This window comes from Equus quagga, chromosome 1 (genome assembly GCF_021613505.1).
Source record: "Equus quagga isolate Etosha38 chromosome 1, UCLA_HA_Equagga_1.0, whole genome shotgun sequence".
NCBI classification, from domain to species: domain Eukaryota; kingdom Metazoa; phylum Chordata; class Mammalia; order Perissodactyla; family Equidae; genus Equus; species Equus quagga.
Window position 1 is genome coordinate 155,530,404 of NC_060267.1, and position 21,891 is coordinate 155,552,294.

The 21,891-nt window shown below is 44.1% G+C and overlaps 1 protein-coding gene across 3 annotated transcripts in view; it reads right to left on the minus strand.

The window, feature by feature from the left end:
- Positions 1-21,382, minus strand: part of LRRC3B (leucine rich repeat containing 3B) — an 84,984-nt gene extending 63,602 nt beyond the window's left edge. The window contains exon 1 of one of the 3 annotated variants that reach the window (XM_046679827.1): positions 20,944-21,382. The gene's annotated coding sequence lies outside the window, so the exon portion shown is untranslated. Of the gene's footprint in view, positions 1-18,662; positions 19,470-20,315; positions 20,523-20,943 lie in introns of those variants that run through there. The other 2 variants (XM_046679844.1, XM_046679836.1) reach the window with 2 other exon arrangements.
- Between the last annotated feature and the right edge of the window lie 509 nt (positions 21,383-21,891).

The window sequence follows — 21,891 nt, forward strand, 5'->3', positions numbered from 1 at the left end:
CCACCAGCCTCTAGGAGCAATGCCTGGAGCATTGTAGAAACTCAATAAATATCTATTGAAGGACTTTCAAATTTACAAAAATCTTACTATACCATAGCAGAGGCTATTCTGCGTGTAACAGTATTATTTTATAAGCTGTAATAATGAAGCCTATGCAAACTAGAATCCAGACAGTCACCATGAGCCATCCTCGGCTCTGCTGACCAGAGACCAGTTTAACGTCTAACGGTTACTTGGTGGAGGGAATCTTCGCTGTGGAATAGTTGTGACGCCATTGTGGCTCTCTGCACCAATGTAAGCATGCTCCTTAGTAGGCTCAAGAAAAATGTTATCCAATTCCTCAACACCTACTTCTTGATCTACATAAGGAAAATCTTAGATTATCTCTGAGACTTCTCTATCTCAAAAAGTGCAATATATTTCTGTAACTTTTTATTTTGAAAAATTTTAAATCTAAGTCTACAGAAAAAGGGTACAGGAACTGCACAAGGACCACTCCGGATTGGCCAACTGTTAATATTCTGCCACATTTGCTTTCCCTTGTACATATGTGAGCATGTATGTGTGACTGCAAGCATATGTGTCTATGCATGTGGGCAGGTATGGCTACGTGTCTATGTATATGTGTGTGCATATGTGTATTATGCGTATGTATATATCTGTCTGTATATATGGGCATTATGTGACCATGTGAGCATATGTGTATGTATGTATATTTCAGCCTGAACTATTTGAGAGTTAGTTGCAGACATTGATGCACTTCATCCCTAAATACTTCAGCGTGAATTTCCTAAGACCAGGAATAATCCCCTCCACTACAATTATCACACTCGGGAAATCTAAAATTTATAACTATACTATTTTCTAATAAGCAGTTGTTTTTCAAATTTCCTTAATTGTCCCCAAATGTCTTTTATAACTTCCTATTTTTGATCCAGGGTGAAATCAAGGGATGCATACTGTATTTAGCTGTTATATCTCTTTAGTCCCCTTTAATCTAGCTATGGTTCCCCAGCCATTTTTTTTAATTTTTGTTTGTTTTCTTCTGGTCCTTTATGACATTGACTTTTGAGTAGAGTCCAGGGCCAGCTGTTTTACAGAATTTCCTTTTATTTTAATTTGCCTGGTTTTCTCCCCTAATTATACCCAGGTTAAAGTTTCACACTCTAAGTACCTGACACGATCAGGACAAAGAGATGTGAAATAACTCAGGTTCCCAAAAGGAATTTTAGGCTGAAATACCAAACCAATGAAGAAGAAAAACACTTCTGACATAGGTATCAGGTATCACCTGAATTTGTTAAAAGCCTCGTTAATACGATTAAGTTAGTGCGTCCCACATATTAGGCACTCACATACTACCTCCGAGAATTTTGCTACATCCAAGTTCTACCTATATTAGCATTTATGCAATCTTTTTATTTAATTCAATTTACTTATGTAAACTGTTTCTTATCCTAAGAAATAATACCAATATAAATGGTTTTACTATATTTCTCTAATACCTATCAAAGTATACCAAAATAGCAAAAAAAACTTGTGCACATCTAAAACTGCCTCTCATACTACAATGAGGTACTTGAGGAAGCAGTACATTACGGTCAAATTGCTGTGAGTGTGTGTGTGTGTGATGTGTGATGTGTGTGTGTGCATGTGCATGTAGACAGAATTGACACAAAAAGCGTCCTCAAGAACTAAGGAAGCAAGAAGGTGCCAAGTTGACAGACCAAGTCGGGGACAACATCCAAATAAATGACAAGACCTGCAACTCCTGGGGGAGACAGCTGCTATCTATAGTCCCCTCATGCCAGATTGATTGCTTCTCCACTCATTTCCTAATCCCTCAAAAGGCAAGATTGAAACGGGGCTCAGGAAAATGCTACTCAGGCAAACTCTGACACTGATGGAAGCGCCGTGTCCTCCAGAAGATCACTCTTTGTGGCCTATAAAATATGCATTTTGGATCACAAGATTCCTGACTTTTCACATCCTCTACATTTCCCAGAAGGAGACTGAGGCCCAGAGGTGCCTAGTGGGTTGTCAAAGGTCACACTGCTAATTGGTAGAAAACCAGAAACTTCATCCCCAACTTCAGATACCTGGGCCAGTTCACATGCTGGGGCCTGAGGCTATAGACCTATTTATATATAAAACAACCAATATATACATATACACCACACATATATATAACATATATATAACACATACACACACATGCATACATACACACACATATATGTAAAACCACATTCTGGCTTCCTGTGTCCCTCCTAAATGCTCTATTAACCACAAATGTGTTCAGAACCAAAGAGAAACATTCTCAAACCTTACCCCTGTTATCTTTGCTACTTGCCAAACAACCATCTTTTCCTACGTCCTTGCATATGTGAACCATGCAGCCTGGGCCAGCCCATATTAGAATGCTTTTAGTAACTCTCTCCATCCTAATTCCTGCCTATGCACAATTATGCTATAAAAAGTCAGCTTTAGACCTCCTGATAATTATTCTGGGGCTGGACCTCCCACCTCCTTTCTACCTCGGGTCACACTCTTGTGGAGCAGAAGGCCTGGCTGGCTCAGGGATGGGTTGAGAAACACCCCAACACCAGTACCAGCAGCTGGTAGATGGTCAGTCCTTCACTGACCCAGGATATTCTCAGGGACTCTCCCCTGTCTTTCATCTCAACATCCAATTGGTTACTAAGTTCTCTGGCATCTATCCCCTTACCATTTCTCTCCTCCATCCTTTGTTCTCCTTTTCTGCTGATATGCCTTGGTGCGGCCCTCATCTTCCTCCCCAACACCATTATAAGGCCTCTTCCCCGGTATCTCTGCCCACTCCCACCCATCAAGCCACTCTACACCAGCAGCTCTCAAAGTGTGGTCCAGGGACCCTTGGAGTTCCCTGAGACCCCTACAGGGGATCCAGAGGATGAGACTATTTTCATAATACTGTAGATGTGGTTTGATTATAGACAGGATATAGACTATTTCCATAAAACTATAGACATACTACTAAAGACATGATTTTCCTTTTCTACTCTTATTCTAACACGAGTATACTGCACAGTTTCCCAAAGGTTTTCTAACATGGGATATCACAACAGAATGAATGCAGAAGCAGATATGAGAATCAGACTGTATTCTATTAAGCCAGACATTAGACAGATGTGCAGAAATGTAAAAGGATGCCACTCTTCTCACTGAATTTTTGTTTTGGAACATAAATTATTTTTCAGAAAAATGTGTTTTTATGTTAACATGTGATGGGTTTATTGTTATTTTAATGAATTGGTAAACATATTTTAAATTTCTCAGTTTTAACTTCTAATGTGGTATATATGGATAATATAACCTGCATAAACAAAAACTCTTTGGGATCCTCAATAATTGTTGAGTGTCTAAAAGGTTTCTGACACCAGAAAGTTTGAGAACCACTGCTTGAGTTATTTTCTTAAAGAAAACTCATTTTGTCAAGTTACTCCTTCATTTATAAGCCGTTGTGATTCAGAGGATAAAGTCCATAATATTTAGCAGGGCTCTCAAAGTCATCCATTGCAGCTTTATCTCTTTACACAGACTGATACCAGGCCTTACTGGTACTCCAGCCTCCCACCCAAAGATGCCTTATGCCCCATCCAGCCACACCCAGCACAGGTTTCCTAAGCCAACTGTAGTGATTTTGTATTGTGTTGGCTTAGCTCCATTTGACTATGTTTCCCAGAATTCCCTTCCCTGTGGGGTTCAAGTTAAAGTTGGCCACAATAGAAATCTGTGTGAAAATTGGAAGCAGAAGTGAAGCCACAGCATTACACTTGAAAGGCACTGTTGCAGCTTGCACACATTGTCACTGACCAGCTGGCTTACCTCACTGGTGAGGGCAGAGGTGGGCTCACAGCTCTCCTGGCTCCCACCAGGTTTCCACCCTCAGTTTCCAAGTCTGTGTGTACAGCTCCTGGGCAAGGGACACCAGCTTCTGCTTACAAGGCACAGGTTCCAGTTCATCTTCCCAGGTTCCAGTGTGTCCTTGCCTCCCCTCACTTCAGTCCTGGTTTGTTCCCCTCTGAGCCCTGCTAACCTACAGCAACTTCAGGCTCACCACCAGGAGAGGCAATACCTTCTGTAGATCTTCTCGTCAGGACCCCTCATGGTCCCTGCCCAGTGATTTCTCTCTGCTCCTCCACCTGTCCCAAGCAGCTCCCACAACTCTGTGACGTCTGATCCCTACAGTAAATCCATTATTCCTTGTCATTCATGATGGCTCTGCTTCCCTGTTCACATCCTAATTAATACTAAGTCTCCAGGTGTCTTTCCCCTCCTTGATCTGTCTGGTAGAATACCAATTTTATTTTTCTCTGAATCAACCCAAGGTCTCTGAAGTCCCTTTTAGGCCACTCTTTGCAACTTAGATCCAAGTGGATACGACTCTTGTCTTCTTCATGTCCTCACTGCACCCAGCACATACATGTAGCACTCCACCTGTAATGCTGTATGAACTCAATTTTCCATAGATCTGTCTCTCTCTCCTATGTCTGCAAGCTCTCTAAGGTCAGAGACAGGATCTAATGATCTATTTCTCTGTATCTCCAGTCCCCGGAACAAATGCATATTTGTTAAATGATCTGAATGCAGAGGAGGTAGAATAAATATGAGACTGTGGATTTCTAAACATCAGACATGGGGAAAGAGGATGCATGAGACAGGGTGGGTTTGAAGAATTCCATATTTCTAACCTCGGGGGAGGGGTCTGCATAAAGCAGTGTTTTTTAAAGTTACTAGGCAGAAGAATTACTTAAGGAAGCTGTTAAAAATGCATATTCCTGGTACCACATGTTCAGATATTCTGATTTAGCTGTTTTGGAGTAGGGCCTAGAACTCTTCAGCTGGACAAGACACAGAGCATTCTGATGAAAGGGGTCCTCAGAACACACCTTATGAACCACTAGCAAAAAGAACATAGTGGGAGGAGGGATGTCGATGGTAGTAGTTCTTAAATTAGGCTGTGCTGGATCACTTGGTGGGGGGAGGTGGGGAGAGTACGGAAGACAATAAAAACGCAGTTTCCTGGGCCCGAGCCCAAATTTTCAGAATCAGAATCAGAATCAGAGTGCTGTGAGAGTGATGGGTATCCAGGGGGCTTAGAGTCAGGAACTTTACTCCTGCGATTTAACTGCTTAGTCATAACAACCTGGAGCAGGTTCACTTCCTGTCTCCATCTAATCATCTAAACTCATCTCTGAAACTTCCATCTATGAAGCAGAGACCATCTGGTGCCCCTGGATGTAAACGATGAATACTCATTAGGAAAGGCCCTTTGGGGGGTCACATAAAAGGATTCTAAGGAGAAGATGAGGAGCTTTTGGAAAAATACTGCATTAACAGAAAGACTAAAAGAAGGGTTTTATAGAAAGGACAAAAAAACTGGAAGGACAAGAATCTCTTCTTAATTTTTCCAGAGTTTAAATTTCCACACTATGCCTCTGGATCCCTCTCCCATTGTTTCCCCGAATAATCTAGACCTGCACCAATCCAATACGGTAACCACTAGTCACATGTGACTCCGGAGCACTTGAAATGTGACTCCGGAGCACTTGAAATGTGCCTAGTGTGACTGAGAAGCTAAATGTTTCATTTTATTTGTGATTAATTTAAATTTAAAACCTAATACTGGATTCAGTTATTGGAAAACATTTAAGTATATTTGAAGCAACTTGGATATGTGAACCTGTTTTTTAAACTGCAAATTTTATGAAATCTAAATATAGACCAAGTGTTTCTGATGAAAATTCAATGTTCAAAGTGCAATGTGCCGTAAGTATAAAATACACGCTAGATTTCAAAGACTCAGTATGAAAAGAATTCAATAAATTTTAATTTGATTATATGTTAAAATTATAATTTGGGGCATATTGGGTTAAGTAAAATATATTATTAAAGTTACTTTCAACTTTTTTCCACGTTTAATGCAGCTGCTGGAAAATTTAAAATTACATAAGTAGCATGTATTATATTCTATTGAACAGTGCAGTTCTATTCAAGACTGTACAGAATATGACTATTTAATGTTGTCACTAAATATTTTGAAAACATCTTGGAATGTTACTTTTATAGAGGAAAATGAAGGGCCCTCTATAACGTAGACAGCCCAGAGGACTGTAGGCTGATTCCAAGGATGTTATAATTTTGGAAATGCGATCTTTTCCAGATCTCATCCCTACCCCGCCTCCACCCATGACAGAACAGCCTTCAGAGGATTGATGAGTCCCTTCCAAAAAGCCTTAAAATTTTCAAGTTTCAATCTGGTTTTTACACACCTTGATCACCCGCTACATTTAGCAGCTTTCCTTCAAATGACTTTGGCTTATTTCAAAATACCAGATCCACCCCCCAAAACAGTTTAATATTTAGCATTGATGAGAATATTCGAAACATTATACCACTGGCTCTCAAAGAAGACCCAACGCTATTTTAAACAAAGCCAACAGCCTCTCTCTCCAAAGGGACCAGTTATGTAGCCAACCACACTCTTTAGGTTGAATTCTGGCATGTTTGTTAAATTACCAAACAGAAAATGACATTCTTTTATAATCCTTTCTATGGGTCTCATCAGTCTGAAAACTGCTTTGGTTGTTATTTTCCAACTTATCAGGTATCGACTCTCATCTTGAGACAGGTTTTTAACTTGGGGTCCATGGTCCCCCAGTGCGGCCAAGGCTAGAATGCAGCACATCCACATCTATGGAAGGGTTTTTCGGATTTCTTTTTTCCCACTGATCTCCAACTAGAATTTGGCATTTCCTTTCATTTTAAAGCAAGCAACAGACTATACCACTATTATCAGTGTCTGTGATGTCACCAATAAAAATCAAAGCTTTTTTTTTCATATGCCAAGACAGTTGTTCCAGAAATGCTGAAACACCATTTATGCGCATCATGACTTTAAAATCATGGTAGTTAGTTCTTCCTGACTATAACCCCTCATAATATATAGAGGCAATTACTGGTCAACTTCTCATCTGGTAGTCATTCAGCCACCAAAGGGGGAAGGTGTATCTTCTCAGCTAGTGATCCAGACGTCTAGGATGCTTCACGTCTTCCTTCTCTGCACTTGCTCATTCTTCATGGATACATGGAAAGACGTCATCCATTCATTCGTTACAATTTTGCAAAACTGGACAGTTCAAATGAGAATTTTTAATTCTTCATAAATTAGCATTGTCTTTTGAAATTATAGGCACGTGGGCTACAAGTCCAGACCAGCAAGTTCAAACACATTTGATGGTTAAGCTAACTATTGAAGTGTGTTAAAGTAATTTTTTTAATATTGATGACAGATGGGGCAGTGACACAGGTCATGCATAATGTTGTAAGCTCTGTGATTATCAGTGTATTTTGTGGGGTTTTTTTGTTCTTTATAATACCAGGTACTGTAATTTTTACATTCATAATATTTTACATTTAATTCAAACAAATTAAAAATAATAATTTTACATTAAAAAAATAAGAAGAGGTACATAGGTTTTACTGGACTGTCAAAAGGATACATAGCAGGAAAAATGGTTAAAACCTCCTGACCTAGGCATTACGTTACTAATCTGAGACCCTGAATATCCATGTGTTTTTACTAGAGACACCTGCCACATGCAGAATTCACAAATGTGACCTAGCACTGGTCACAGTCACGCATACACTTCCCACTCCACCCACAACTAAGTAGAAAGAAGGTTTCTCTCTATTACTTCTCTATTGTTGTCAATACAAAGAAAACGTAAAGTAGAGAAGGAAACATGACTTTTCAAAAGAAGTACTAGTGTCCAATTTCACCTGAGAAAGCCCTAGAAGTTGATGATGATGCCGAGGGTTTAGAGCTTGGGAAGCAAACAGTGATTTCCTAGTAACTCAATAAATTACTATTAATTTTTCTAGAAATCAGTTGGCTCTTCCATCCTCAACATAGAAAGTGAATTAAAATCTTGCCTGTTATTACTGAAGCTATTCCCCTGAGTCAGTTGAGTCCAATATGAATGTATATTTAGAAACATTACAGCATCTTCTAGTTAAAAAGAGAGCTAAGTGGGGCTTATACCGTAAAACCAGGCTAGACAGAAGAAAGTGATGCATATTGGAGGCCCATATTTCTCAGCATGGTTGTCCCAACATTTAGAAACACCCCTGGCATAAAAACAACGCTGTCACTTTTAGAAATTTTGTTCTGCTTTTTTTTTTCAAATACCAAAAACAAGATTCAGCCCACAATTTAATATTGTCAATATATTCTTCATTGCACAACTGGTACGCCAACTGTTACCTAAGCACTCAGGCTCTTCAAATCCCACACCCACACATTCTGAACTCATCTGCACCCAGATATGAATAAAGATGAATAGCATCTTGAGGAAACAGCTTCTCCATTCTCACATGGCAAAAGGCAGGAGCAAACTCCTCGTAGTGTCTCAGAGATTTCTCAGAGGAACAAGAAAGAACCCGAAAGCCACCATTTTGTCAGAAAAATCACATCCTCCTATGGCAATCTGCCCACTGGGGATTTGAAATTAAAAGGAACCTCAGATGTGCTTTCCACTCTCGAGGTTCTATGATTCTCTTATAAAGAAATGACTTTTCTTTTTTATTTTACTAATCTTAAGTTAATTAGATGTTGGTAGGTCAGCGGCCCAACTCAGCATCTCTTTATGGAGAATAGTTCCCGGAGACCTTGATGAAATTGCAAATACTTAGAAACAGTCACTTGTTTGCATGCTGGGTAAATAGAAAAGCATGCTGCCTATATTTATTTTACTATCATTATGACTCCATGGGTTGAGCTAGTAAAAAGTGCAGGCTGTTAACAGCTTGGTGTATATGGATATAGATATAGATACAGATACAGATATAGATACACACACACACATACAACACACACACGATATACTCTAAAAGAAAGTATTTTCCCTTCATTTCAAAATCTGATTGCAGGAAACCCCAACACTCGAATGAATTATTTTCCAAATGTTTGTTTATAAACTGGATGTTTTTCACTCCATTTATTAGAGTTCATTTATTCATTCAACAAGTAGTTACTGAGTGCCTACAATGTGCCAGGCTATTGGTGAACATCAGAAACAGAAGTATAAAAACAGGCACATCTTTGCTCAAAGAGGTGTTTCACAAGGTGTCTCGATGCCCAGGCTAATCTATAGCAACCTCCTATGCTAGTCAGCTCAGGCTGCCATAACAAAATACCATAGACAGGGTGGAACAGAAATTTATTTCTCACAGTTCTGGAAACTAGAAGTCCAAGATCAACGTGCCAGCATGGTCAATGTCTGGTAGGAGCTCTCTCCTTGGGTTGCAGATGGCCATGTTCCTGCTGCATCCTCTCATGGCCTTTCCATGTGTATGAGTGGAAAGAGAGGAAGCAAGCTCTCTGGTGTCTCTTCTTATAAGGGCACTAATCCCACCATGAGGGCCCCACCCTCAAAATCTCATCTAAACCTAACTACCTCCCAAAGGTCCCATCTCTAAACACCAACACGTCAGGGTTAGGGCTTCAACACCTCCTAAATATCCAATGTGCTAGTTCACCTATAATGTTAATTCGATAGATTTAAGTGTTTCAAATCCATCTCAGAAGAGTGGGACCTTGGCTCCTCTGGGGTTCGGCTCCTATAGTGGTTAGGGGGGACAGGGCCCTAAATGTCAACAGGGGATGAGAGCTACAACAGCATCCAACACCTCAGTCCTGAGAGCCCAGGTGTCTTGGGGCTCAGAGGAGAGTGAAATGGACTCTGAGGCTCAGGGAAGCTCCTGAAGCAGAGATGTAAGATCTCTTCGGTGGGGCCAAAGTCCATAACTGATGTGCTTTTCTGAGTCAGGTATCCTTACTTCAAGGCCTGTCTGTATCTTTGAAGCTTCTCATGATCAAGTTCAGCCAGACAATACAACAAAACAAATAAAGATAACACAAAATAGGAATAACATCAAGATTCAATGTATTATAATAAGCAATTACAGAGTGCTTTTAAGCAGACCTGATGAAGCTTGGTGAATATCCACTTTCTGCTGCATGAAAGCCAACATCCCCCAGCTCAGCCCCTCACCTAGAAATAATTCAACTCTTCTAAGGTTTGATCATTTCCTTAAAAGCCTGCAAAATCAAAGCCAACCTGGAATAGAAAGGGATCAAAAGAGGGGAAATTACAGAAATGCAACTGCAGATTTTGACATGACCTGGACTAATACCTAGTCGGCTGACTTCTTCTCCGAGTTCTTCCCCACCTCCGAGAAGCACTCAACACACACCCCACAGAGGCTAGATGCACATTTCCCCTTGATCCTGAGTCCATGCAGAAGCAATCAATAACTCTTAGCTGGATCTCTGACACACAGACTTCCAAAATGGAATGTCAGGCTCTCAGTGATGTTTTTAACAGAGTGAAGAGGAACAAAATACTCCTACATTTCTCTTCTCCCACCTATCATTAAACTTAAAAAGGCAGGTGAGGACGTTCAGGTATCTTCGGGTGACTTCAATCAGGCTTGGGCTGTACTGCGTATACGGCTCTGCCACAGCATGTAGGGCCTGGGAATAATTCTAGCACACGTCTGGTTCTTTGCAAGGACTTTTTATCTCCACAGTCCGAAAGGCTCCTCAAAGCAGAGTATGTAGGACAAGAAATATGATAGCCATTGGGTGGAAAATCAGGGCTCAGAGAGCTTCAGGGACTTTCACCTGTGGTCACATAGCTAATGGCACAATCATATCCAAAATTGGGAATTTCAATTGCAGATCTTATCTTTACACAAGCTAGGGAACCTGAAGGGCCACTCTTCTTGCGGGAGGCTGAAGACAGCCTTTGGATGGGTTTTGTTTTGTTTATTGTTTTGTTTTTAATTGAATTAGTTCTACATTATATATTAGGAGCTTTTGCATAAAAATATGAATTTCTCACTTTTTTTGGAAAATCCAAAGCTCAGACCTGTACTAGTGCAGGCAACAGAGGCAAAGCTAAGAGGAGACTGTAGCTCACTTCCCCGTGGATCTTGCCATAACCCACATATGATCAAAGACCCCCTCTCCCTCCATTGTCTCACGCTCAGCTGCACAAAACCCTAACAGGGACGTTGCTCCCTCTTCTGTTCCTGTGCTCACGTGACTTCCCTCGTCTGGGGGTGCCTCTATCTGTCTTGCCGGTTTGGTGAATATATGCAATCAATCTTTCAGGATTCAGTTCGAATGCCTCTGGCTCCAGGGAAGAATTCCGATTCACCTGGAAGAACTAACCAGGCTTTGTTCAAGGCTCTTGAACATTTTCTTGTGCTTGTTTTGTTGAACCTCTTCTCACATGTGTATACTCATTGCTGGGCACACAGTAAGCAATCAATAATGTGATCAATGCTAGGACTTAAATAGTACTTATCATATGCCTGACACTGTTCAAAACATCTTATCATATTAACTCATGTAAGGCTCACAACTACCTATTATTATACCCATTTTACTTAGAGAAGACTGAGGCAAAGTAAAGGTTAGGACATTTTCCCAGTCACTCATTCAGCTATTAAGTGGCAGAAGAGGAATTAGAACTGAGTCTGGCTACCTCTGGATAGATGGGTGGATAGGTAGAGGGGTGGATAGTTAGAAGGAAGGGAAAGAGAGAGGAAGGGAAGGATAGAGGGAAGGAGTAAGGACAGATGAACTGTCAGGAACAGGGAATAGCAAACAGAGAGACATGTGAAAGAGCACTTTCTGTGGCAGGAACTGCGAGTCTTTTGGTGGGGCAGGGGCAGTGGTGCCAGCTGGTGAATTTTAACAACACACTCTGGGGAAAAAGCCCTGTGGTGTCTGTCAGTTTCTGTGGTATAAATACTCCCACCATAGGTGATTTCAAGCTACCAACATGATATCACCGAACGCAGAGTTGGAGAGAAGAAATGTGAACAATTGGCAGCACTAACCAGGACTAACAACCAGCTCTATCACACCAGGGAGTGCGATATGCCAAGGAAAATGACAGATGAACAGACAGGCAGGACCAGGTGATGAAGGACCTATTAAACCGTACTAAGGATGTAATCCTCCTCGATGCAACAGGGAGTAATTTACAAGTTTTTAGCAGGGACTGACATTACCATATGGTTATAAAGAATCAGACACAAGATGGGCACAGAGTCAAAATATGACGATCCTCTTTTTCATCTTCCTACATCTTTCCTGAGTGACAACTATTGCTGCAAGGAAAGTTATCAATTGTTCCACTCCCTTCCTACTCTATCCCTTTAGCTGTCAACTATTCTTCCCTTCCATCCCCTTATTCTAGGCTCCCAGAAGTGTTCCAGGTGTCACAGACCCTCAGGACTGTAGAGTGTTCATCCATCATTGTTGGATCTGTGGCATGTAAGGGCTGGAAGGTCTAAGCAAAGAAGTGAGCTTGAACCAGCTTAAATAGGGAAGCCATCATATGGAGTATGACTAAAACAAGACACATCCTCGACATTATAGACTATAGAGCTAGAATGGGCTTTAGAAACCATTCAGTCTCCACTCATCCTCTTATTGGGGAAGCAGAGCAGAGGGCAGTCAACTTAACCAGCCCAAAGCCACTGAACTGGTTAGGGCCAAAGCTGGAACTAGAACCAGGTTGCTAGGTTCCCAGCCAAATAGTCTACATGCACATAAAGAGGGTGTTTTCTGATATATTGTCGCCTCTTGCAAAGTCAAAGGTTTTCTTAGGAGAGCTTTTTCTTCCACTAAGGAGGTTCCACTTCACCAGTTACAACAGACAGAAGCATGGTGATCTCCAGGAGCCGGGACATTCTGACATCCTCCCCCAACAAAGGACAATATGAGCCGTCTACTTAGGAAACATTCCATGACTACAGTCTCCTCTCCATCACTCAAGGCCTTATTATCCAGTTTAAGAATTCTTCAGATCCTGGCCTTTTCCCATGGGTCTCCATCCACCTACCTGTACTGAGGCCATTTCCTGACAACTAGGAAGTGGGCAGGGAGAGGAAGTGAAACTTTAAAAGCCATTGTGGCAGCTCTGTTTTGAAAAAAAATTGTCGGAGGGGAAGTTGAAACTTCCGGCTAAAATGCAATGTAGTCTGATAATTCAACCTCACTTCAGGTAAAATTGGCCAAGGCTACAGGGCATCTTGCCAAGACGGCCATTGGGAACTATAACGCAGGCCAATGTTCACCCAGCCAGGAGCCAGAGGCTGCTGCTGCTCCAAGGAAACCCATTTTCCAATTCTTACAAAGGCATTCCATAGCCTGGCTGTGGCGCTGACATGGGAGCTTCTTTTAGCTAAAGTTCTTCTCTACTTCCCAATGCCCATCAGTATCCACAACCACGATCCCTAGGAATAGGGCAGATAAAGTGAATTCCTTGGTCCAGAAAAGTCAAAACTGGTCTAGGGAGAGAGATCCCAGAGAGGTAATAGCAGCTCAGAGAACCCTATGTTACAATTTTCCCAGGCTGTCCCAATTCACACCTATGTATTCCAGTGGTAGATAATAAATTAGATGATCACCCTAGTCTGGGATTCTCGGGGTCACAGACCTCCAAGGCCTCTATCAATAGAAGTCTAGGGATCCATGAACTTGAATGGAAAAAAAGTCACAAATTTGTTTACTCACATTGAACTAGAATTTAGCATTCTATTATATTATGAATGCAGGCCACAAAGCTCAAATGCGGTAGCAGTACCAGTGATTTTGTCACCAATATAAATCAGGTGTCTTAACATCATAATACAATTGCTGCGGTGAGCTCACAGCAGCACTTATGCTCATCTCTTCTTCAAGATGAGGGAAGCCATTAGTCCCACCATTAGATTTTGTTATGCATACATTAGTAGGTCACAATGGTTTATGTATTATATATAACCATCTCAATAAAATTTCTGTTATAATCTTAGATACTGCATTTTATGCATTTAAGCACATCATTCTGGGGTCCCTAAGCTTGTCAGACTGCCAAAGGGCACTGGGCATAGATAAAATTAAGAGCTTGGTGATGGAGAAGCCACATTAACAAGGCACAGGGGAATGCGAGACAGACCATGCCCTCTGGCTGAGGAGCTAGCCTGCCTTTGAGTTATCCGGATCACGAGGAATTATTTAAGTACATTATTCTTCCTCATACACCTCTTCTTCAGGGCTTTATTATACCCACTAGCATTCTTTATCGTCTCTTTTTTTTACGCCTTTTTTTCCTTATCCTTCAGTTTTGTCTTACTACCAAATATCTTTTTAGTCTTCCCGTGGTGTCACTGGGTTCTCTTCCTTTGGGTGTTTGTTTTCCCTTATGGCCTGTCTATTTTATCCACCTCCATTTCTCTCCTACCCCCACCCTCTGCTGCTTCTATGTTGCCTCTCTCTTGGTCCTCCTGACCTGGCTGGCTATCAGCCATCCCACCTTCATGGGTTTTGCAGCAGATAGTTTGGGCATCAAGAGTCTACACTGTATCTTCTATTAGGGAAGGGTATTAATTTTGTTTATAGGAAGTGATTCTAAGAAGCAACTGAAAAACAGACTGACCAGCCTAATAAATGACTATGAAACATTCTGTGGCAGGAGGATACCTAACTTTGCAAATCCAAGCTTAAATATAATTTGTAGAAAGGATGGAGAATGTTCCTGCTTGATAATCCCTGATGACCAGATGTCTAGGGAAGATCGGCAGACTGGGCCGGGATTTTTCTCAGTGCATAAATTCCCAGTGTAGCCAAGGGAAAGTATAATGCTTAGTCACTGCTAACAGGGTGAGCCCTCTGCAAGCAGGCCTATCCAAGGATTGCTTTTCTAAATCAGAACTGAGGTTAGAAGACTAAAGAAAAGCCAATGAACTTCATGACCTTTGTGCTTTAGCTTTGGACAGATACACAAGTGTTCTTTATCTCCTCCCTGCCCTCACCGGGAGAAATATTGGTCCTGAAACAGCCGTCTCTCCCAGCAAGTTACTTAATTCTTACCTGCAGACTGAAAATTCTTTGAATGATCTAAAAAAGAAAGGAAGAAAGAAAGGAAAAAAAGAGAAGAAATAAACAAAAGAAAGAGGAAAAAAAAAGAAACTAATCTGCATTTGAAAATATACTTTGGTGTGTCGAGTATTACTCCACATTTGAGAATGAGTCACAATATTTCATTTTTTATGTTTGTTTCCATTTTACTTCTAATACAAGGGACAAATCCTTTTTGAAAAACTGAAAGTGGAGTGACACTTGCACTGCACAACTGCCCACATAAAAAGCAGCTCAGAGCCTCAGATAAAATGAGCCTTAGGATAAAACAAATTTTATAAACTGTCCTGATCTGTTCATTTATCCTCGTAAAGAAAAAAAAAATCTGTTTTCATCAGGGTGATTCTTTTTCAATATTTATTCATTTATTTATTTTAAATGAATTATACTGTCCTTACTGTTAACTTATCCTATTTGGGAAAATAGTATATTCCAAGCCTGTTAGCTTCTGAGAAGATTGCAGACTTCATTCTCATTTAAAATGGCCATTTGATATGTCATGTCATGATGTGCTAATTCACTAAGTTTTCATAAAGCATATGCAGATAAATATTTGTATGTTAGGTATAAGAGCTTCCATCATGGTTCTCAACCACTTGTAGAATAAAGCTCATCAATGTCACAATCTGCAGATAAAATACTAAATTTATTAATCTTATAGATTATTCAAATCTAACTACAGATAAGATATTGCATATTTATTTAAAATAAAATCCATGAGGGCAAAGTTTCTCACGCTCTATTTACCCATTTGTTCCCCCTGCCAATGTCTTCTTCAGACTCCCCAGAATCTTATTATTTGACTTTTCTTGTTACTAAAAATAGGTCAAGTTCAAATGCTCTGTTCTTGATTATTTTTATTTTTAAATATCTAACCCAAACTGAGAATTTTAATTCACATTATGTATTCCATAAATATATTTATTCATTGTGTTCTGAACAAAAAGGTCTCATTTTTTATAACCTGTTTCCCAGAACGTGTTGCTTAATACTAATTGTTATTCTATCAACACTCATATTTTTATGATTTAATATAAATTCATGCTGAAAAGTATTGTCCCAGTACAAGTGTTGTGTGGGCCCTTTAACACTACACCAGACAGGAGTAAAATGAATAGAAGGGATATGGACCACATAAATAGGATGAGGATACAGCAGCTAACCCCACTATCACCTCTGAAAAAGCTAGGAATTGGGAACCAAGATGTCTGCCCAGGGGCAAATGAATTCTTCTTCCTGTGGTTCCTAAAGGACAGACCACTTCTTTTGAATGTCATCATATCTGATTTCAGCGTTACATCTTTTTTCTCTAACATTGCTGTAATCCAGCTAAACCAACGTCCCTACCTTCAGAAGGTTATACCCTTCTGGGATGATCTGATTTTTAATAGTTCTCTCTCAAGAGCAGGGCAGCTGCGCATATTTTCCCCTACTTACATAAAAACAATATTCATTTCTAATTAATTCTTTAGAAAGTGAATGTTTCTCTTGAGATAACTGAGGATGCTGGGATTCAGATCAGTTATCCCAACACAGATGGTAGACTAAGTGGTGGGAAGGAGGAGAAGGGGGAAGAAGAGCATCTCTTAGTGCACACTCTCCATAGCCATTTCCATCACACCAAAGCCCTTTGCCAGCCAAACCTCATCTCCATCTCTCGCCATCCCCAAGCCTCCTTGACAGCACTCTTCCCTCAACCTCACCTTTTCCTTCTCCATGCCCAGTTACTGCCTGATGCTCCTAGCCTGGCCCCTCCCAGCCTCAGGGATGGAAACTGTTCCAGGCGACATAAAAGGCACCAAGTTTCCACCATCCTCCTGTAACTATTCCCCTCAATGTGATTCTGAGAAACAGCCTCTTTCCACCCCCCTTCTCCGTTTACTCCAGCTGGCATTTTGTTGTTTTATCTCCAAGGGGTGGACATCCTGGTACCATAGCTACGAAAAAAGACATGGGGTGTTCTTAGAAACCAGAATGCTGTCCTACAAGAATGCCTAGAGGTATATGGAATCCCTAAGCTGCTGGAGAAAGCCTCCTTTCTTACAGGGGCTCAGTGCATCAGAAAGTGGCAAAGAATTATTTTTCCCCTTTCTGAGCCCCAAGTGTATCCGCTAGAAAGATACTGTTTTCCCTCAGGTTTACATGAGCCTAAAGTTTATCCAAAGCGTCAGAAATCCCAAAGAAATAATGCCAAATCATTGCATTGTATTCAAAAAGATTTTTCCCTCTGAGTTACTACATTTTCTCTTATTTTCACAAATACTTAGAAGTGGGGCAGGATAGGGCTACTCAACTTGACACAAGGACTTTGCTAAAATGGTTGAAAATCCATTCAGTTTTATTTAAAATCATCCAAAGTGTTGCATGGTTAGTTAATTTTTGTTGATTTGAAGGATTATAAATATTCTACTGAAATTTTTTGCAAAAGAGGTACACTTGTGGTGGTTTGTCCATCATATGATAGTGACTTTTTTGGTTATGCTGATTGAGGCATATATGAAAAATCAGCAAAACGGTCTATTTTTCAACAAGCAAGCCTCTCCCTAATTAATTAATTTTTCACGAATTAATTTTAAGATGCTGAAAAACCGCAGCAGTGAACATAATCTATTTATGCATAAACATAGTTTATTTTGACCAAGGGTCAGAAGACAGGAGTACTGGTACTAATTATGCTACGACCACACTGAGTGGCCTTGAGTGCATCACTCAATCTCCCCACTGCCTCTGAATTGGGAGGGACGATATCTGAGATCTCTTGAGCTCTCACATTCTATGATTCAATCACTAGAAAGGGACTCATTTGCAGAATACAGTTTCTATAGCCTAGGACCACAGAGCAAATCTCTGCTCGCATTTGGACCTCTCCTTCTCTTTCTCCTCACATTAAAAAGAGGAATGTCTACCACAAGGTTCAGAAAAGAAGTCCAATGCCAGCAGCCAATTCCCTAAATCTACTTCCAGTCCCACGATCCCATTCTACCAAGGTGCACACCAATAGGCTCTGAGGGGGACGATATGCACCATCTGTCTCCTCAGTGCTACAGCCACAGGGGCTCACAGGCAAGGACTGGCACCCACAGTATGCCCCAAGGGTTTGGAGTAAACGGTTGGAGGCCTCACCCATGCTTCCTTGTGGTCAAAGGGTCTTTGGTACCAAATAGGGCTGGGAGCATGGGGCACAGCCAGGGTTCTTCACCCACAAGACTAACCAGCCCCACCACTTGCTAGTTGGATGACAAACAGCAAATGACAATTTCTCCATGGCTTAGTTTCCTTACCAATGAAATGCAAAAATAACTTTATCTTCCAGGGTTGTTGTGAGGATTGAAACTAAAACAGTGTACATAAAATATCTAGACTAGTGCCTGGCACAGAGGAAGAGCTCCATCAACGCTGGCGCTGATTATTATTGCTATCCGTCTCCCCAGAATAGCTCCGCAACCTGAAAAAACCACCTTGATGTGGATTTGACGACTTCCTTCAAGAGTTCCCAAGGGACATGTTCCAACCTGTTTCTATGCCAAGGGAAGTGACCTGAGCACAAATCCAGGTGACAAGCATCCAGAAAGAACAGGGCCCTGGGGTGTCGGAAGCTAAATCTTGCAGAGCGAGGGACTTAGTTCTGGGATCCTACCTCAGGTGTCCAGGTAATTCGGCAGAAGCCAACGCTCTATCCCAGCGACGCCTGGTCTGTGAGGGTGTGGCCTTTGTGCTCAGGAGATGCACCCGGAGCCTGCGCGGAGGGAATCCCCGTTCCCGCTCCTTGTGGCTTTGAAGCTCGCCGCGGGGAGACAGGGAGCTCGCTGCCCCAGGGGTACCCCGGGATGGGAGGGACCGACCTCAGGATTCCTCCCCGGAGCCCTGGTGAGTCGACGTCTCTTCCGGAAGAGTCTAGTCAAGGCTGGGGGCCCAGAAAAGGGGACTGCGCTGAGCTCTGCTTTCTCCCAGTAGGCATGGGAGAACAGGAGACTTCTACAGGGCAACTGCAAAGACGCCTGTGCCCCTAAAAGCTGCACGTGGGAGGTCTGAATAGGGAGGACCAGAGGGTTTTACGCGGCTCCAGACCCAATCAACCTCCAAATTCTTCTTTCTCTATGAGGCCAGTAGGAACCGAGAACCGGACTCTCAGCCAAAGGCACCGCTTGGAAAGGGGCGTGCACCTCCTCAGAGAGAAGGGTCAAATGGGGTGCTTCCAGGCCTTTGGCAGCCCAGTGTGTTCTCCACCAGGATAAATAGAGCCTGGGGGCTGCCCCTTCTTCCAAACAGCAGTCTAGGCCCCCTCCCGCAAGTGGTTTTCCATTCGAGATTGCTGGGGTGCAAATGAGGAAAGAGTCTTGCCTTCCAGCGTCCGCCAAAGCGTTGGAACAACCAGAAGTATCTACCTAGGAGCTGCTAGGTGGGCAGACCCACCTCCGCCTGGGGCCCCGAGTCTGGGAGCCAGGTCTCCACTCACCCGATTCCCAACCACCCCCTCGCCCTGCGTTTCCCTGCACGCCCTCCACCTCTGCGCTCCGGAACCTCCCGGGCGCAGCATGGGGCTCCCCCACTCTCTTGCTCCGCCCAGGTGCGATTTGCGGAGGGGCTGGAGGCGGAGGGGTGGCTCCCACTGCAGCATGCGCCCCAGCGCTCTCCTCCAACCCGTTCGGACCCCCGTCTACTCGCCAAGCGCTGGGGACTCCCCCCTACCCCGCACATACACCTCCCACTGGGGGACCAGGAATCCCCTTCCCATCCTGCGGCTGCGGAAACATCCGTGACTCCGGAGCACCCGGCAGGGAAGGTGGGCGTGGGTCTGTGTACCTAGCTGCGGAGGTGGAAGGGTGTAAAAGCAGGAGCCTGAGAAAGGAGGGGACTACGGTCCTCTTAGAGCCAGGAAAAGCATCCCTGACCCATGATCTGACCACTCAGTCACCGCCCAAGACGCCAACGCATTCAGAATCTCGCCAGGAGGTTTGTTTCTCCTGGAGAGGGAGATCGCCCCATTCCAGGCACCCAGAGCCTTGCCTTCCCAAGTCCCCCCGGGCCCTGGCATTCCAGGGCTCCATTCTATCTCTCTGCGCCTCCCCAGGTGCCCAGCCCCTCCCCCATCTGTATTTACACACCGGAGCCAGCGCCCTCAGGACTCAAATCCCCTTTCCTCCTCGTCAGATGACCGCTTAGGGCTGGCCCCTGGCCCACTTTAGAAAAGCCTTTTGGTCTCCCCACAACCAGATCTATCCCCGATCCTCAGCTTCCTCCCCCACCCCACCAGCAACCTTTTCTTTCTCAAACCACTTACTTCACCCACCCGGATCTGCACTTGCCGTTCCCACGGCGCACAGCCGCAAGCCACTCCAAGGGTTTCATTACCGAGTTGGGCTTGGCATAGGCAAGGATGGACCGACTCCCGCCGCGCTGGACAGAGCCCCAGGGGTGGCCGCAGCCTTCCCCCACATCCCACATCTCCTATTTCACCGTATCGGCTCCTGCCCAGCCCCTACAGGCAGGATGAGTACTGCTGGGTCCCAAACCCTCGCCTCTCTAGCGGGAGCTGCAGGGAGTGAAAAGTCGACTGGCAAGAACACACGGAGAGAAATGGGCAGATGCATACGGCAAGGGGTGGGGGGAGGGGCGCACGCGAGACCTAGCCGTGCAACTCGCACCGCAAGGGGTGAGCACCGCGCGGGGAGGGGGGGCATAAAAGTTTGCAGACTATTACTGCACGGCAGCCGGCTGCACGCTAGCAAAGAGGGTTAACTCCCCCTAACCAGGAGGGGTCTCTCCACGGGTCTGCGCCAAGAGGAGCAGGGGGTTTGAACATGGCCCAGAACTGGAGTCATAGTTCTCTTCTACTTGTTCCGGGAAGGACAGCCTAGGCACCCCGGCAGAGGGACGATACCGCGCTTTGCGAAAAGCAACAGGCAGCTGCACCTTACCTTGCGCCAGTTCTGGGCCGGGGAGACTGCTCCATCCTCGTGGCGCAGGGAGGAGGCGTCGGGTGCGTATGCCTGGGGGTGTGCGCGCTACCGGAGCTGCAGCTGCCGCTATCTCAACCCGGCTGCTAGCCCGGCTGCCACCCCGTACCGGGCCGGCCGGCCGGGCTCGTTCCCCGGCCGCAGCGGCGGCGTTGGTGCGCGGCAGCTGGAGCGCGGGACGCGGGCTGTGCGTGGCTCGGCTGGCGTCCTCCGGCGCCTCCACCGAGCGAGGGTGCGGCCCCGGGCGGCCGTGCAGGGCACGGCTTGCCTCCCGGTGCTGCGGCGGCCGCTGCAGACCCTGCGCCGGGCCCTGGAGCCTCCAAGGAGGAGGAGACAAAGACGCGAGGGAGGCGAAGCGCCGCTCGCCCCGATGCAGTCGGCTCAGTTACTAGAGGAGAGTCGCCTCCAAACCCGGGCTGGGGATAAGGGAGGAGGGGCGAGGAGCCTGGGGACTAGAGCAGCAGGGAAGGAACGTGACAGAGTCCTGCCGCCGCCTCGCCGGCGCTGCCCTCTCGCGTCCCGGGTGGGGGGTCCGGAATGGAGAGAGACGGCAGGAGCTGAGCCTTTGCTGCTGGGGGAGATGAGCTGAGGTGGGAGTATTAGCTCCCTCAACCGCCCTCGCCTTCCTTCCTCACACCCCCTTGCATAGCTCCACTCTCAGGATGCTATGGCCCATTCTTTCTCTAGGTTTTCTAACTACTGAGATAGGAGCTGAATTAAGCTGGCAGAAGCAGCATAACGTGTTGATGGGTTGGTTGTCCTCTATTGGGGAAAAAGGCGGATGCTTAAAATCTATTCGACAAATGGTTGCCTCCTGAATGCCAAGTACTTCACTAGGCTATTTTGGGGAAGGATGAATAAGGTAGGATATCCCCCGTGAAGGCTCCGTGGTCAGATCTCAGAACGATC